The following is a 16,440-nucleotide window of genomic DNA, read 5'->3' on the forward strand; positions in this document are numbered from 1 at the left end:
GTTTAAGGCTGGACACTACGGCAGCCTAAATATCCCACAATGCAATGCAGTAATGACGACGTTCATTACGGACAGACAGCTCTGTAACATCAATAACGCTTCAATTTAAATGTAAGTATATGATTTCACTTTGCTAGGCGTAATATATATTTTAAATTAATTCAGAATTTGATTCTCACAAACCGTCGTTTTGGTCACAATAGGTTGGCACGGGTTACCATGGTTACACGTCTCCAACCGGCAAGGAGGCTCTCAGGAAGTGACGACGTAAATTACTGCTCAGTGCGTCCGAAAACATACATACTACTGTTTATTCACACAAAAGTATGTTGAACGATAGTACACCTGTTGAGTATGTAGTGCATAGTATGCGATTTCGGACGAAGTCTATGTGAATGACACCAGCTCACAGGAAGTAAACATGGACCCAAGCTGTTGCCTAGCAACGCAATTCCTTTGCAATTCTGTTGAAATGTGCTAAAACAGAGCGTTTCAGACAGGGTAAATACAGGCGTATTCAGAGAGTATGTGGAAAATAAAGTTTTTTTTTAACATTACAGGATGTTAACATGTTCTAGTAGAAACATAAAATAAACTCAGAATTTTTTTTTGGGAAATTTGTATTGGTGGATTATTTCTCTGTTGTTACAATGCTAACTGGCATTGTATTTTACATCGTTGGAAAGCCTGTTTATTTACCTTCACAATGAAGGATCATGCATTTGTGGGATGAGCAGCACAGTTGATTATGTGGGTAGTGCCCAAGAAAAATTTGCCAAAATTCTCTGCCAATGCTAAACAGGGTATTCCCCTGCTATGCTGATTGTTGCACCGATGGAGTAACAGCTTTTGGTGTGGGCAGTGTCATGGTGTTGGGGGGAGGAGGGGGGGGGGGTGGCGGCAGCTCCCTCACTGGCAAAACAAGGCTTCAACTCAACACTTGTGGAATCAGCTTGGGCGTGCTGTACGTGTTAGAGTGACCAACACAACCACGCTGGCTGACCTGCAACGAATCCTGGTTGAGGAATGGAACGCCATCCCACAGCAACGTGTGACCAGGTTGCGTATGGATCTTCCACCCGCTACTGAGGCTCCTGACGGTGTATTAAATGAATAAAGTGTAAAATTTACAAAATGTCTTGTTTGTTCCTTGTTACTGATAGTTCAATCATCCAATCCACCAAACAACTCACAACAAGAGTCAATACCAACAGGAGAATATACTGTTTACCATTGACGGAGCATTTTGGCAAATTTTTCTTGGGCGCTACCCACATAACCAGTTGTGCTGCTCATCCCACAAATGCATGATTCTTACAAGTTGGACATCATTGTAAAGGTAAATAAACAGGCTTTCCAACAATGTAAAATGCATTGCCAATTAGCATTGATACAACAGAGAAATAACCCACCAAACACAAATTTCCAAAAGTTTTTTTCCGAATGTACAAGTATGAACCTGAAAATGAGCATAATATGGGACCTTTAGGCATAAAATGACACACCACATTAGTGTAAATTTGTTCCCATCTATTATTGCAACTAACAATGATTTGTTTCGTCTTTAAAATGTACAAAAATGGTGCCTATTATATTTTTCCAGAGCCCCAGGTGGCAACTTAAAATTATGTTTTATCAGACCATTGATCCAAAACCCAAAGATAAACTGGTAACTATTTTATGTCAAAGAAAATCAGCTAATTTTCATATTTGAGAAGCTGAAAGGACAGCCAAACAGATAAAGTTTGGCATTTTCTATTTAAAAAAAACCCAAACAAATCTAAAATAAAATGAAATAAGATGACATCGTTAACAGTGTTATGGGTCCAGACACATTTATGACATAATTCCAGGCACATGCCTGCTGTATTATTTATGGTGAACAGACACAGGACTGCTACAGGCACTGAAACCACAGCTGAAGGGTAACCAGGAAGCATAATTAACGTTTGGACTGTCGGCTAACATGCAACCATATGTGCATGTGCTTACATTCTCTTAGCCAAGCATCGACAACATTCATAAGAGAAAGCAAAATACACAGTTAACTGGCTCAAATACACACAAAGGTCTGAATTCCAGTGCCAAATTGTCTTGGATTTTTCATAGCTTTGCCTCACCTGAAAGTCTCAAAACACACATTAAAGCCATGAATATGTCACACAGCATTATTCCCTAAAAAAGGATGCCCCAAAGAATGTCTTTGCTTTGGAAGTTATTTTGGTTCAGATTAGAAACGGTGCCCTCAAATGCAAGCCAGCCAAAAAAAGCAGCTTCTGGTTTGCAGCAATTCTTTGGCCTGCATGCAGCTCACACTCGTTGGCTCGCAGTTGGCTTTTATCTGTCGGCACTGTAGCAGATAACAACACTGGTTCAGAAGAGAAAAGCTGGTCCGACCTGAATGACCTTCATATTCCAATACTGGTGCTGCTGCCTAATCCCTACACAGAAGAATAACATATTGACGGATACAACCACAACATTGCACAGGAGGTCTATCATTGTGTTAGTAAGCATGTAAAGTGGAGACACTGTAGGTAAATGCTGTGCTTTTGCTCGTCGCTTTTCAGGTTTTACAGATTTTTCATGAAAAGCAGTTTGAAAGAAACTGTTATGTCCCCTTGCACTCAGAAGTGTTGGGCTTCCTGCTACAAAAAGACACCAGAGTTTACAGTAAACAAAGTCTTCATGCTAAAAGGAGAGGTAATGAAGAGTTGGGAGGGAAAGTGAACAGGTGAAGAGAAAACTAATAGAAAAAAAAAATAGTGACAAATGCCAGTCTCAGTTTTTAAGAACTCAATGTGATGTCTTCAAAATGACATGTTTTGTCCAACCAATAGTCCAAAGCCCAAAGATAATCAGTTTACAACAAAGAAAAGCAGCAAATCCTCAACATTTGAGGAGCTGAAACTGGAAAATGTTTGGCATTTGAGACCATGGTCAGTCAATTACTTTGGTCCAGACTGCAATATCTCAACAACTATTGTGTGGATCAGGCTGTTCTCATTCAGCTTCCGTAGCTATACCTACAAAACAGTAATACAATTTGTATAAATATCCCACAAAATCATTTTGTATTTAAAGGTCCCATATTGTAAAAAGTATGATTTTCATATTTTTTATATAATAAAGTGTGTTTAAGTGATATATAAATACTGTGAAACTATCTAAATGCTCAATATACGGAGGAATACACACAACTCATTTTCAGAAATTGTGCGTTTGCCTATATCACCCAACTTTCCTGGCTGGAACCCCATATGACTTTAAAGGTCCAATACTGTAGAAAGGGACATTCTTTTTGTTATTATAAAGCAGCTCTAGGTGCTATATGAATACTGTGAAAATATCAAAATGCTAAATCCCCGCAGAAATGCACGTGTAATGCATGTATTCAGAAACTGTGCCTTTAAATGAGCTGCCAGGACTTCTGTAACGTTGTGATGTCACAACTATACAGTCTACGGTATAAGCGCCGCTAAACTCAGTGTAAGGTGACACAACCAGCGAGTCCCTGGCTGCAGTGACGCTGTGAAGACGGCGACAGGGCAGACACGGTAGACCGGAAACGCTGACCAATCAGAGCAGACTGGGCTTTTTTTGGAGGGGGGCTTAAAAAGACAGGCGCTAAAACGGAGCGTTTCAGACAGAGGGTGAATACAGGTACATTTATACAGACAGCATGAGGAAAATAATGTGTTTTTTTTAACATTAAAGCATGTAAACACGTTGTAGTAGAAACCCAAAATACAACTATGAACCTAAAAATGAGCATGATATGTCCCCTTTAACTAGCAATGTTAGCTGTCCTATACCTTGATTATTGTATATACATGTAAACATGTAATAATAATCCACTTTAATCTAATAGATTTTGACATTGGAATTAATTTACAACACCACAATCTAACCACCTGAATGTGACAGATAGATATCTTGTTACTGTAGTCTTGATGAGCATATCTGTTTCATTACAGCAGCCTTTCAGTGATAAGAACAACAGTGAGCTGGACAGTGACCTCACCCCTCCCTGCCTGTGATCAGAGCAGTCAGCTTCCTTAAAATGATGTGATCACATGCTGCTGCTTATTTGAGAAAGTCTGAATACACAGAGATGAGACATCGATCCCACCTGGCCGATCAATGGGCCGGGCCTTTTCAGAGGAGATGTGAGGAATCAATAATGTTCAGTATAAACGTTTTGTCATAACATTCATCAGACATCTGCTGGAATGGAATGAAAGGGTGGGGACTGGCATGAAATACAACAGAGAAAAAGGAGAATAGAGCTGGAAAAATAACAGTACATCACACACATCCCTGTAAACTGTTGGCAAACATTTTAACTTCCAATATTTTGATTTTAATTATTTTTAAGCTTAAATTATGTCCAAACTTTAGGGTATTTTCCAACTCTGAGGAGTCTGTTTTAGTTTTTTTTATTCTCCAAGGTCAATATGCTGAATAAAAATGGCAGATTGAGCGGCAACATTAAAGGTCCCATATTTTAAAAAGTTAAATTTTGAATTCTTTTATATTATAAAGCAGGTTTAAGTTCTATATAAATACTGTGAAAGTATTGAAACGCTAAATCCACAGAGAAACACAAACACAGCCCCTATTCAGAAATTGAGCTTTTGAAATAAGCCGTCAGGATTTCTGTCCATTTGTGATGTCACAAATCTACAATATTTAGACCATTTCAAAGTTTTAAATGTAAACATTCTAAATGGGTCCCAGTTTATTTCCATTTGCAGTGTATGTGAATAACATCAGCTGACAGGAAGTAAACATGGACCCAAGCTTTTGCCTAGCAACGCAATTCTGTTACAATTCCATTGAAATGTACTAAAACGGAGCGTTTCAGACAGAGGGTGAATACAGGTATATCCAAGCAGACAGCATGAGGAAAATAAAGTTTTTTTTAAACATTAAAGTATGTAAACATGTTCAAGTAGAAACACAAAATACCACTATGAACCTGAAAATGAGCATGATATCTCTCCTTTAAGATAAATCACCAGCTATGCAGCTGATACTGAGACTACATCATGTTAATAATGACTCAACCAGGCCTAAAGTCACTGAGAGTGGCCAAAATCATCAAGACAGTCATAAAATATTATCAGCCACCTGACTAAAAACACTGGTGTTAATCTGACCACAAATCTGTTTCAGGAAGCATATGGCGTCAAAAAAGTAGGTCAACCATTAACCAGCTAACACAAGCTAACACAAGCTAACACCAGGTAACACAAGCAAAATAATTGGCATTGAAGCTCTTACAAATGTAAAGGTGAATTCATTAGAAATGAAACACACCCTTGCTCAGTTCAACACACCTTATTTGGTCTGGTATGACCAGTAGCTTATGGTGGCTAATAGGGATGTCCATAATTAACCGTTTAACCGTTAACCGACATTAAGCATTTTAACCGATTAACGCCATCGGTTAAAACGGTTAAAAGAAATGAGTGGCTCGTCCTCCGGCAATGCTAGAGCAGCTAGCGTAGCACAAATGCACACACTGTTTGTTGGCCACTCGCTAAAGTTACGCCGGGCAGACACACAGTTGACAACCTGCTAAACTAAACTAAATGTGCGGTGGAGACTTTTACTGGGAAAGTGGCTGCATGTCCGCGACACTACACGCAGCATCGTAGCTGCTAAGTTAACGCTCCCGGACGATGAACTGGGGACTCCCGTCAACGTAATCTGTTGCGCTCCTGCAGCTGGTACAACGCTGCATACGAGGCACAAATCTTTACGGTTAACAATTAATAATCGGTTAACGAGAGTCGGTTATCGGTTAAGAACATTTTTCAAAATGAGCATCCCTAGTAGGCATTGTTTGACCTGTACTCGATGTGCCGTTGCTCTATATTTAGATCACAACATTCAATAAGTTCCATTTCCTGTCACGGGAATGAACCGCACACATGCAGAATTCACACGTGGTTTTTGGTGAGGCGTAGTCCTCCCACTCTGCTCAGAAGTGTTAAGAACACATTGAACTCTTGCTAAGCATGTTGTGGATAGACTCATGCTATACAGTCGTTCAGTTATTTTTAGTTTGCTGTTGGCCTCTTGGTAGTTTTTCCTTTAGAGCTTCCTCTTTACATGACTATCCATCATAGCAAGATGACCTGATCTAGATAAGGTCCTCATGGTGCCATAATACCTCCCAAGTCTTCAAGTTTCTCTTCACTGTGTTACAGGGGAAAAAAATGAAAGGATCTTAAATTTGATTTAATGTCTTAATCTTTCTGCAGTATCTCAAAAATGTTGCGTTTGCTCCTTGCTGTCCACGCATGTACACTTTGACTTTCACTGATAATATTTTCATTGATCTAATTGGAATCACTTCTTGATTTTCAATGCAACTAACCTTGAGTTAATGAGTTATACGCATACTTGCGCAGAGGGACTGCAAACCTCTTGTGTTTAACTTTCCTTTACTGTTTACTGTAGCTGAATGATTGAGATTTTTTTGATGAACATTCAGGAAAGCAGCTCCAGTTATCCCCGATTGTCTCGGAGGACTGGTGAATACAGGTGCAGAGGCTTTCACACGCTGCAACCCAGCAAGCTTTGCTGATCTCGATCTGTCTGCAGCCTGACCTTCACTGGTGTCACATTCAGAGGGCGTTACAAAGAAACACCTCAGGTCCAGGGGACCCTTAAGGATTCTTGTGTAAAGGAAAAGATCATGTAGGCTTACCACCATCCTATTAAATCCACTGAATGCAGGTCCAATGGAACAAAATTAATCTTTTTTGATGTTTTTTTTACTAGGGCTGTCAATCGATTCAAATATTTAATCGCGATTAATTGCATGATTGTCCATAGTTAAAAGTGATTAATAGCAAATTAGTCGGATATTTTTTATCTGTTCAATATGAACCTTAAAGGGAGATTTGTCAAGTATTTAATAGTCTTATCAACATGGAAATGGAAGATGCTTGCTTTATGCTAATGTATGTATATATTTATTACTGAAAATCGATTAACATCACAAAACAATGACAAATATTGTCCAGAAACCTACACGGGTACTGCATTTAGCATAAAAGTATATGCTCAAATCATACATAACAACATGGCAAACTCAAGCCCTCAGCGGGGCGACAGACCGCTGCACCGGGTCCTTCAGAGCTAACTTCTGCGTTAGCTAACGCTAGTAGCTAGCTACAATAAAAAGGACTAAATAAAACGTATTTGTTTCGTCATGTGTTTAAAAGTAGTTCACAATTTGAACGTTATAATTCATTTCCTGGTGAGCTGCTGTCTGATAGTTTACTGCCAGTTCATCAGGACCATACAGCGGTAGAGACTGGAGAGGACATTTGGACATCAACATTGGACCAACGTGCTGTCAATCATGTATTCATCTATCCTCTAATCCTATTCAAGAATCCGATGGATTCTTTAGGTTTTCTGGTTTCATATGATAACAGTATCTTCACTCTAGCTTTCAATCTGAGCCGCTACAACCTAAAAATCACAAGTTGCGTTAATGCGTTAAAGCGACTGTTTGTAACTTCTTACAGGTATAAATCATTGCGGGTCGGTGTCCCATGCGCGCTCGTGTGTGGCTACGCTGTTCAGACTCAGTCTCCAACACAAACTACACGGAAGCACCAAAACCTCTTGGTTGTATCTAGTGAAGCCCGTCTGTTAAACAGTGTTGGCCGCGGCCGGAGGACGCGGGGGAGACCGTAGCTTTGGTCTCCAGGGCTGGAGTCTCTGCTGTACTCTGCTCCTCTGCCTGCCTTCTCTCACATACCACACTCGTTCTCGCTCTTTCGCTCCACTCTCACGTGCATGCGCGCACACTCCACACTGCAGAAGAGTTAGTTCAGCTCTGAGAATATCTAGTGAATGTACAGTGGACGTTTGTGTAGAAATATCTGCTGCAGCTCCTCCAGACCAACAGAGGTTTCCCGTGTCTTGTGAAGTGACGGGGCTCCGCAGAGAGAAACGTTATCGTCTTCGACCAAAACTCCGGCGTCTCCCCTGTTCCTTCCGGCCGCGGTCGGGAGGCTGAGGCAGGAAAAGCCAACACTAGGATCAGCATTGATTCATGGAGAGACCTTCGTCTGGTCAGCTAACATTACTGCCAAGCAGCTGAAATATAGAGTGATATTGTGGTTTTAGCTAACGTGTGTCGCCTCACTGTTTTCAGCGATGCTCGTTCATGTCTATGTAGAGCGAGCACAAGCACAAACAAATTTGTGTTAACGCGTTATTATCGCATTAACTTAGACAGCCATAGTGTTTACACGATATTGCTGCCCTTTAAAAATTGTATCATTATCACGCTTAGGGATATCATCTGTTTCAACATAAAAGTTAATGCGTCGCATGATACACGAACATGCACCACCTCAGTCTTAAAGGACGAGCACAGTCTAGGGGGATTGAAGGATTTTGATCTCGGGGACCTCAAAGTATTCTGCTGACTGAGGCCTTCAAGCAAGGCCTCACATCAAACAGAGAGACGGTGGAAGAAGCTGAAAGAGAGAGGGAGGAATGCCGTATTAGTATGGCCAGTCGCAAATACACTATACTAATCCCAGGAAGAGATGATAGTTCTCCAGTTTATGTCGGCGTCGCCCATACTGCAAGGTCAGACTGTCAGTCTGTCGCTCTCTGACAGATGGTTACCTGACATCACCCACCCAGTCAGACGGCCTTTAATACTTAATATCGCTGCACTCACTCCCCTCTTTATACTTGCAAACCAAGACGGCTCCTTTCTCGATTAAAAGACATCCGACTTGCTAGTTTGCTACATGTTTCTCTCTAAAAGCTGCACCCAAGAAAAAGAAAAAAGAAAGAAGCTGGCCATCGTGGTACAAGTAACCTTGCTCCAAGGGTAGCCTTTGTGTTCAGCAAAGGGCTCCTTCTGAGAAAGGGGACGGCTGCAAACACAGAGCGCTCGGTAGCAACATTTGCCCTCTTTTTGCACAGAAGATAATGACCAAGCAGATTAAGAGGAGACAAGCATTAATGGCCATCTCTTGTGTGTGACGACTGTCTTCAGGTTGTCATGGTGAAAACTCACCGTATAAAAAAAAAATACTACTCCATTCAAACCGCTTTCAGTCTTTTACATCTCCTGCATTTACCTTTAATCATCGGAGATATTTATGTGACCTTCAAGCCTGGAAATGTTCACAAAGCAACAAAAACAGAGGGCTGGTAAATCCCTCGGCTAAAGCCTGCTGGGTGTGAAGGTTAGATAATGAATACCCTTACATAGTCCCTCTCTTCATTCCCGTTACCAAACCAAAAAATGAATCTTTTCATCTAAAGCTGGTCCTTTTTTTTTTCTAGTTCAATGCAAAAAGCACCAAACACAGTTAATAACAGAAGTCAGAACCCAGGAAATCAAGTAGTTTGAGTGAGGAGGGATAATAGGTGGAAGCAAGCAGACGTGCACGGTTTGAGATCTCTGGAAGCTCAACCTTCTTTTAGTGCAGTCACCTCACTTGGCTTCCTCTCCCTCTCCCTCTCTCTCGGGGGCTGACAGAATTATCTTCTGCATCAGAGCTGAGGCTGGGCCAAACGCTCCACACAGAGAGGACTCCATTTCACGCAGCCGGCCCCACCGTGGCCAAGGAGACACTGCCAATCACGGGCTGGAGTATCAGTGGCACGGGCCATCCACCATTTTGTGCTCCTCAAGGTCTTTGACTGTCCTGCAGCTCAGCTGAGAGGAGCCGCTGCTGCCTCCTCTCTGCTCGCTCCGCTATCTCGTTACACAGATGGAAGTGTTTAACTTTAAAGAGCAAGAGACCTGAGCGAGCAGCTTCCCCTCCTGTCTGTCTGTCTGCCTGTTCCTCTGCTGACTGTCGTGGCCGTCAGCAAAAGCAGAAGTGAGATGTGCGGTTTTATTGTTCGCTGCAAAAAGATAGCCACCTAGAGTGCGGCTCTGGTGCTCATCACAAGCCGGAGACAACGTCCTAGAGAGATCTGAGGATCGTGCCTCCAAATGCGGAGCTTTCAATCATACGAAACTTTCAGAAGCTGTGTAAGCTTCAGTTACATGACATCAACCACAGGTGACCCAACACAGTAAACATGTGTTCTATTAGAGAGGTAGCAAATCCTTGTTTTCTAGACTGAAAAGCACAAAAGATGAAACATGGGGCAACCCTCAGCAACATGATTAAATATTCCATCCAAAAAATGATTAAGTGCACAATTTAATTAATAGCCTCAGGCGTGATTATTTTTACAATTTCATATTGGAAGGAATAGGTAGATATATTTGGTTTTCTCAAGAGGTTCCTTCCCTTGAGCCTGAAGAGGAAAAATTCTCAGAAAACGAATTCTATCAAGTACTGTACACAAGTAGGCTACGGCAAAAAAAAAACTAATTTATTTGCTGCTCCGCTGCGCAATCCATAAACCCTACATGTCCACAGTCAGACATATGAGGCTGAAAACAGGCTTCGTTCAGATGTCCTCAAACTGAAACACACACAGGCTAAATAAACAACCCCGCTGAAGAGCCGGGCAAGTGAAGGATGTCCAAGGACAGATCTTGGAGAGAAACCAGGAAGTGTTTTTCCACCAAGACAATCACTCCAGGAAACCTTACATTCCACACGGCTTTGTAGTCCATCTCTCCTCGGAAAACGTTTCCTGGCGTAAATCAATCTACTGCTGTCTCAAATATAGATCTGTATCATCTCCAACAACGTATATGGATAACTGGGAACACAGACTAAGGTCAGCTCTCGACCCAAACTCCAATCCAGTAAAGTATATTATTTGTATCATGTGACCAGTGAGAAACCTTCTGGGTCTGAGAAGTGAAGCCAATGCTGAAGCGCCTTAAACGTGCATTCTTTATAATAGCCAGCAGGGGGCGACTCCTCTGGTTGTATAGAAGTCTATGAGAAAATGAGCCTACTGCTCTCTTGATTTATTACCTCAGTAAACATTGTAAACATGAGTTTATGGTCTCAATCTCTAGTTTCAAGTCTTCTTCAATACAGCATGATGTTCATTTAGTAAATTATGCTCCCATTTAGAGTCAAATAGACCATAAAGCAGGGGATGCTTTAGGGCGGGGCTACCTTGTGATTGACAGGTCGCTACCACGGCGTTGTCCGGTCTGGGAGTTGTCCATTTTTTCATCTAACAACTTTAACCCTTTCACAGTGTGTTTTCAGTTAACGAAGGTTAATTATAACATTTTGGTCGCCTATTAATATCTTACGCAGCGTTCGGTTGTACTTAGCTCCACCCTCTTGTGTCACTTCTGGTTGCGGAAAAAAAAAAGACGGCGACGGACAAAAAACCAAGATGGCGACGGACAAAATGCTGAACTCCACTTCTTCTATACAGTCTATGGATGTGACTGTGACTTCCTTCTTGCTGTAACGAGCAAAACCATCTTCCACCAAGGGCCTTTCCCCTCATCTCATCTCTCATCTCAATCAAAAATCTAAAACATCCTCTCTATTAAAATGCCTTCAGCAGTATCCAATTCCACCAATTCACCAAAAAAAATAAAAAAGATTCCAAGAAAAGGCTGCGAGATGCACTGAAGGGTTTCTTGTAAGTGGGACTCAGTGGACAACTGCCAGAAAACACTGCAATGCTGACTTCCTTATAAGCCTGACATGGCAGTTACTACAGTTACAGGGAGTGGGTGAGGTTACAAGCTAGTCAGGATGGAGGATTTCAGAGTGACCAAAAGAGGACACAGGAAGCAATAAAGAAAAAAGAGCAGAAAAATCAAACTGAATCTGGTCGGCTCGCAGGAACGTTGGAAGAAAGATTTTTTTTGGACCGCTTTTTTGGTAAGTTTATCTAAGAAGAAGGTGAGGTTCCTCTCAAGGTTTTCGCCAAACCGACCTCTCGAGGCAGCTCAACAAGTTTGAGAAGGGGAAAGATGAGAGACCCATCAATATTAACTTACCACCGAGACCTCCTTTCCAAGCTCTTAAATATTTAATCGTCCTTGGACAGCTCTGTTGCTTCGTAGGCCGAGCCAGTGTGGATCCCTTCTACAAGACCACTCCTGTTCCTGCTCAATGAAGGCCTTGTCCGGTGGCACCACACTGCCCAAGGAACGGGCGTCTCCAAAGAATTCAGGATTTTTTTTTTTCCACCACATGCAGCTCGAAGGCTGACAGAGTTGGTTCACTGTGTCTTATACGAGAAGGGCACAAATCCTGAATTTAGGCCGGAAACCTGAGTAGATGGCTTCATTTATCTCAGCGGACAAACTGCCTCTTCTTCAAGTCTTCATTTTCTATAAAGCTAGCCCCCTCTATAGACTAGCAACTGTGAGCTATACTGAGCTACAAGCATTTCTCTTTCCAGGAGGGGTAAGGTGACGTTGAACTGTTGATGTTCTGATGGAAAGCAGAGAGGAGGAACCAGTTCTGCAGCAGTGTAACGTGGCAACTGACAACAGAAACTGGAATGACACCTCCAGCAAGCCACTTCCTTGTTCCATTTAAACCCCCGAGTAAACGTGATATTGCCTTTTTAGCTTCTCAAACAGGCCTGTACCTAGTTACACAGTATCAAATTATTCAAAGAATCCTGGCAGGTTTTTACGTGCTTCCATATCTAAATCAAGAATCTAAATCATGACAACAGAAATGTGTTTTATGGAGTGAAGAAGGTCAGTAAGTAGTGAGGGTTTTTTAGCTGTGCTGTAATGGCTATAGTGTTGTGGATCTGGGGCCTGTGTGTTTCAGCACACTTTACAAGTGTAGCAGCAGGGCCCGGCTGCATCTCATGAGCCATGCATCATGTCAAGAAAGCACTCACTGGAGCATTTCAATTTGCTTTTGTGCGTCTCCCTGGCCTTCTTCACTGCCCCAGGTAGAGAAGAATGGAGGAGTGCATCGCCCAATGTGAGTGAGTGAATGAGGGAGAGGGGGGGGGTTGTGTGTGTGTGTGTGTGTGTGTGTGTGTGTATGTGTGCGCAAGAGACACAGAAAGAGTATCAGGGTGAGTGATGAGCTTCACAACCACTTCCTTCCAGCGTTCAAACCATCACAGGAGTCTCTCTCTTGTTTAATCCTCTGTCCTCACTGTCAAGCTTTTTAAGCGTAATCCTGAAATACCTTGCAAAAAATCCAGTTATGTAATTCTTTTTTTCTAAAAGTATCTATAGTTCAGTTCTGCCCTGTCACCTTAAAGCTGAACTGCAGTAAAACAAATTAAAAAAAAGTCTTATGTGGATGTAAAATTGAACCACTTTGACCCGGAGAGCTCCTGATATGATACAAATATTTCCCAAATGTCGGCTGTATAATTAAAGCTACATGGGTCAATATTAAAAAAAATGGCCATATCTTATAGCAAGTTGCAAGATACTATGTTATCCATTTAATAAATCAATGTTGTGTACACATTATAAATGGAGCAACTTTAGAAATATGAAGATGTTGGCTGGATAAAGTTCAAGAAAGCAACCAGTATTTATACTCTGGAAAACAAAGCCCCATGTTAGCTGTTAAATTGATTAAACACAATTTTTTTTTAAAGATATGCATCATGTATGCAGAATATTAACTAAAATATCAAATCCAATTTACTAGGGCAGCAATTTATGATTGTTTTCTCAATTTAATTTCCCACAGCCCAAGGCCACATATTCACGTTTCATCTGATTAACAGTCTAAAATCCAAAGATATTCAATTTACTAACATATTTTATGACAAAGAAAAGCTTACAATTATATTAGTTATATCTAGTGGACAACTCCGAGGTCTGAGAAGTGAAGCCAATGCTGAAGTGTCTTAAACCTGCATTCTGTCTACCAGCCAGCAGGGGGCGACTCCTCTGGTTGTAGAGAAGTCTATGAAAAAATGAGCCTACTTCTCTCTTGATTTATTACCTCAGTAAACATTGTAAACATGAGTTTATGGGCTCAGTCGCTAGTTTCAAGTCTTCTTCAACACAGCATGATGTTCATTTAGTAAATTATGGTCCCATTTAGAGTCAGATAGACCATAAAGCAGGGGATGCTTTAGGGCGGGACTACCTTGTGATTGACAGGTTGTTACCACGGCGTTGTCCGGTCTGGGAGTTGTCCGTGTTTTCGTCTTACAACTTTAACCCTTTCACAGTGTGTTTTCACTTCATGAAAGGTAATTGTAATATTTTTGGTCGCCTGAAAATGTCTTATTCAGCATTCGGTTGTACTTAGCTCCACCCTCTCGTGTCACTTCTGGTTTCTAAAAACCAAGATGGCGACGGCAGAAATGTCAAACTCAAGGCTTCAAAACAGCAGTCCACAAACCAATGGGTGACGTCACGGCAACTACGTCCACTTCTTATACACAGTCTACGGCGAGTTTGTCTTCTTCTTTGATATCTGTCGCAATGATATTTAATTTTTTCTAAGCAACGTGAGGCTGCTAACGGTGTTACGGTGTTACAGCACGACAAAGTGTCTACAAACACAATGGTGGCTCTGTGGGGCTGTGGTGCTTTGAGCTAAATGCTAACATCTGCATGCTAACATGCTCTCAGTGACTATGATAAAATGTTCACCATCTTAGCCTGTTAGCATGCTAACATTTGCTAATTATTGAATAGTTATCGTGATATTTCATTCGGTTGTACTTAGCTCCACCCTCTCGTGTCATTTCTGGTTGCAAAAGACAAACGTGGCGACGGCCAAAAACCAAGATGGCGACGGCCAAACTCGAGGCTTCGAAACCATAGCCCACAAACCAACGGGTGACGTCACGGTGACTACGTCCACTTCTTATATATACAGTATATTGTTTTATCAGAGAAAAGAAGCAAATCCTCAATTGAATAATTGACTCATCATTTCTGCTTAGACCCATCTATAAGACAGACGGGGCCTCAGGATCGGTTTAAAAACGCAGGAGCCAGCGTTCGGCCCTGAGCTTTTCATTTTTTAAATACTTCAGTGGTGTATAGTACCATGTGTAATTAATGTAATTACAACTAAATAATTGCCACACAGAGAACCTGGGGACTTTGGGGGCCTCTGAGAGTCTGGGGGACCCCGGCAGCAGTTCCCTATACTGTTAGTAATCCAGCCTCTACTATAAAACTAGCAATACCTTCTCTGCTAGAGCAAAAGCAAACAGCCCTGACCCCCATGACCTTAGCTGGTGAGTTGAACTGAAAACCTGAGCTCACAGATTAGTTCATAGCGCAGCAGCACGAATGAGCTTCAGAAAGAGTCCAGAATGTGTTGCAGGTGTGTGAAAGTTACTAGAGGAACTCTATAATAGACGGCATGATGGCATCAGCACCCCCAGAAAGAAACCTCACAATCCCATCCAGAGTTTATATCACTGGGCTCATTCGCAGAAACATCCATCCACTGTCACCACCAGACTGTATCCATCGCCACCCATCTGCGAGACCAAATGTGTCGACGGCAGCAGATTCCTGTCCTCTACATCACCCTCCTTCCTCCTCGAGAACCTGTTTGCCCTGCTGCCACGCCAGGGAGAAGGAGCATCGCCACCATTTTGATTGCTCTTCTCTGCCCCGGCATTGTCGCAGCACAGTGTGTCAAGCTCGCAGTCTCCTTGTCAGCAAGATTTCACACAGTGGCCAGGGGGAACTGCAGAGCGTCGCACACAGCCACACACACAGGAACACACTATATACAGCTTGCAAACACACCTCCTTCTCTGTGCTGACGGGCTGGTCAACAGACACCTTTAGGATATAACGTGTGAGAAGTCACCCTAAAGGTGCACAGTGGACATAGGGTTCATTACAACACGGGGCTTGCACTGTAATAAATCCATAACTTTTAAAGTATTTGAATATACTTGAAACAAGTAAGACAAATAAGTCAAGTGTGTGTCACCCAACGAAACAGCTGTGCAAATAATTAGACTATATAAACACTTCAATTTAAAGCCATCACAGAGTGTGTAGATAACAGATCATTTCACCCCCAAAACTCATCCAAAACAAAAATCATCTGGAGAACTTCCTCTAAGATCTGCAGCCATTACTTCACCCTCAGACACACACACAGACGGAGAAGAAGAAGAAGAAGAAGAAAGAGAGTTTTGAGAGCACTTCGTTGAACATTAACTACCTGCACGGCCAAATAAAACACTGCATTATTCAGCATTGAAATTCCTGTCTCATCCACGTGTCCCTCAGCCATCACAATCACAAAGCCTGCATGTCCCTAAAAGTGTCATCTGCTAAATCTCACACACAAAAATATCTACCTACAGTACGAGCCACATTGTGTTTAAATCATGCAAAATGAAAGTTAACCTTGAAAGCCCCTACTAAAGGACCTCACTTCAGAGTTCTTCTGCTTCCTGTAGCAACTTCCGAGCTGAAAAAAGCAGAAGAAGAAGAAGGAGAAGAAGAAGGAGAAGACTGTGGCCATGTCATGTATGAACACAACCTTTGTTCCTGCCTGTCTGTCTGACTCCTCCAGG

The 16,440-nt window shown here is 41.9% G+C and overlaps 2 protein-coding genes across 5 annotated transcripts in view; both read right to left on the reverse strand.

Annotated features, from left to right (window-relative positions):
* The window catches only part of znf462 (zinc finger protein 462), a 76,547-nt gene that overhangs the window by 58,820 nt on the left and 1,287 nt on the right, over positions 1 to 16,440 (reverse strand). The window lies entirely within an intron of this gene.
* The window catches only part of tmem38b (transmembrane protein 38B), a 173,134-nt gene that overhangs the window by 54,833 nt on the left and 101,861 nt on the right, over positions 1 to 16,440 (reverse strand). The gene's annotated exons all lie outside the window — the stretch shown is intronic.

This window comes from Sebastes fasciatus, chromosome 19, assembly GCF_043250625.1.
Source record: "Sebastes fasciatus isolate fSebFas1 chromosome 19, fSebFas1.pri, whole genome shotgun sequence".
In the NCBI taxonomy this organism is placed as follows: Eukaryota; Metazoa; Chordata; class Actinopteri; order Perciformes; family Sebastidae; genus Sebastes; species Sebastes fasciatus.